We start from the raw sequence: 2932 nt of genomic DNA on the forward strand, positions 1-2932 counted from the left end.
ATTAGTAGCTTCTGACAATGCTGGATATAGGGACACAAATGATATGATGAGAATCCATTATTTTCTTCCCAATCATGTATTATTTTTCTCTATTTTGCCACTATTTTCTTAGAGTTTTGTTTGCCCATGGTTCTAATATTGCTTCCGGTATCTTCTGGGGTTACCTCTTTTTTTATTCCTATCTAACAGAGAAAAAAAAAGTGAGTCTGCCTTCCTGATAGCTTAAAAAACATCCCAGAATTCAGTCTCTTTGTCTCTGATTAGCTTGACATAGCAACAAATCTATCCCTGAAACAATCTTATTAGCAGTATGCTGCATTTTATTTCCTTAAGCTCACCTTAGAGCAGCAGATGGACTCAACTCCAACTGAATATATAGATTGAGAGTGGAGGAAAGAAGCTCCTCTTCAAATAAAATCGAAAACTTTTGCAAAGGAAGAGTAAATGAATGCTGTGTAACAAAAACAGTTCCATGCACATGTCCTTCTATTAGACCTCAAAGACATAATAACTAATTAAATTCTGATGAACCACAGAGCCAAAAGAGCCATTACATCTCATGTAGCTTTTTAAATTTGTTTTGTTTTCCTGAATTTTCTTTAATACTATTACCTTCTTACATAATGTACTATTAGATGCCTTCTCAACAGCATCTAATCTACCCTTCTGTTGCACCAATTGGCCTCCTGCGTTGGAATTCTTGTTACCACCCATATTTGTGGAGTACTGTTTTTCAGTACAGTACACGTAACTCATATGGTCAGGCCATATAATTCATGAGTAGTGGTATTAATTTCTAAAACTGAATTAACGCAGACGTCCAAACCACATGTAATTTTCAGCTTAAGAGTTCGTACAAAGTCTGTTTCCTTTCTACAGTAGCTATCACTCCAGATTGCAGCGTAGGAATCCAAGAAGTGGGAAGAATGTCTCTGTTTTAAATGCTTCTCTCTTCCATCTTTTTTCTATCCTCCTTTATTCCTTCCTTTCATGTCCTTTCTTCCATTCATCTCCTTCTTTCTTCTTTTTCTTCCTTAGAGGTTAACAGAAATGGGTTATTAAGGAAATCAAAGTCTAGTAAATGTCCAAAACATAGAGGTCAGAGTAGTCACAAACTCTTCTTTGTAGTGATGTTAAATTACTGATAAATGATTTTTGAAAAAAAAAAAAATTCCAAAACCCAGCACAAGCCAGTGGTGCTGCATATTATTTAAGCAATTGGCATTCTTCAATGCTTTTGAAGCATATCTTCCGGGGCTGCACAAAGTCATCATCTGAATCATCACTATATTTATTATCTTCTGATTCATTCCTGAATTCTGGTTTAGGAAAACGTTTTTCTTGGATAGAGGTTCTTTAGAAGTTCTTCAAAATAATTTTCGAGTTTTATGCCAACATTGACTACTTCTGAATAAGGCTCATTGAATTCATCACAGTTTTGAAACATCAATCTAAAATCAGCTACAAAATCTTCAGTTTTGAGCACATGGAATAATCTTCTTGTAGTCTTATCTTGATGATTGACAAATCCATCAGATTTTTAATGATTTTGTAATAATCAGGCACAGCTACAGGAACAGAGTCTTCAAAAGCCAGGCTCATTCCATGGCAGTAAAGAAATAAAAGCAGGCGCTGACATTTCCTTTTATCTATAGGTGTAAATTTAACAAGGCCTTCAGTTTTCTTTTTTTCTGAGTTGTGACTGGGAGCATCACAAGCATATCCAACTTCTGGTTTAGATAATCTTGGCACAAAGTGGAAATCTACTCTCCACTTGCATATTCATGGTTCATGAGTGGATTTATCAAAGAAATGTATATTTCTAAGACTTTATTAGAATGTGACTTGATGCATTATTCAAGTCTAGATTTTTCATGTTTTCCTAAGAAACTAGAATGTTTGGCACCCCTGAGCCAATATTCTGACTTGGCAATTATTATCTGGAGATAAATAGTTGCTTTATCCTTTAGCCAAAGATAAATGCTTCAGTTCACTACATCTCAACTATTCTATATTGTCTCCTCAACACAGGAGACCAATTTAAGTAATCAGAATTCAATATGTTTGTCCTGTTGACATTTTTGAAGCAGAAAATTGTGTCCCTATTAAAATCGCGCTGGTGGTAGAAGAGTGTTTTATGTGCATCAAGAAAATGGAAGCAGATATGTTCTTTGGGGAAGTAAAATAATAGCCTTAAAAGTTTAATAAACCAACACTTCACATACGTAATTTATTGACATTTTAAAAAGCAGGCTTTTGCATTGGAACCCCATACCAATTTTATTCGTCATCATTTTACAGAAGGTGAAACTGAAACTAAAGATGATAACAACTTGACAAGATCCCACACAGAGGTGGTGGAGCTGAGATTATTGCGTCTATACGTTTTTCTCTCCTCCCCCACTTCTTAGCCCCCACCACACACACCATTAACACATGGTAGGAAATTGGGAAAATAGAAGAAAAAACTTTTTACTTAAACTGTAAAATTAATGTAAATATTTGCAGGGAAAAAAATCTCACCTATAATTTTACCACACTGAAAGCAAAAACTTTTTTTCTTTTTTGTTACTCTTAAGTTATACCCATTATTTTATAATGTAATTACAGAATGTATGCCACACTATGTCCTTCTTGATTAAATGTTTTATATGCATTTTTTTTTTGTCATGACATAGTGTTAATCGCTACGAAATGTGTACAGGAACAAATGTGCTGCAATTTTGTGACCCTTCCTTTTTTTCTTTGCACATTCCCCAAACTTTTTTTCTCTTCTATTTTTTTCTTCTATTCCAACCTCTCTTCCAGCCAAATGAAAAATATTTCACAGGAAATCCCCCAAGCATTTAGACAAACATTTAGTGGTAGGCTTAAGGAAGGTATTATACTAGGGGTAAGAATCTTAATCTAGGAGACAGAAATTGGTAAATTA

General features: G+C 34.4%; 1 pseudogene; it reads right to left on the reverse strand.

Moving 5' to 3' along the window:
• Positions 1 to 1206: 1206 nt before the first annotated feature.
• Positions 1207 to 1793, reverse strand: LOC116532464 (annotated as a pseudogene).
• Between the last annotated feature and the right edge of the window lie 1139 nt (positions 1794 to 2932).

Source organism: Sapajus apella, unplaced genomic scaffold (genome assembly GCF_009761245.1).
Source record: "Sapajus apella isolate SASKATOON/1434 unplaced genomic scaffold, GSC_monkey_1.0 scaffold76, whole genome shotgun sequence".
In the NCBI taxonomy this organism is placed as follows: Eukaryota; Metazoa; Chordata; class Mammalia; order Primates; family Cebidae; genus Sapajus; species Sapajus apella.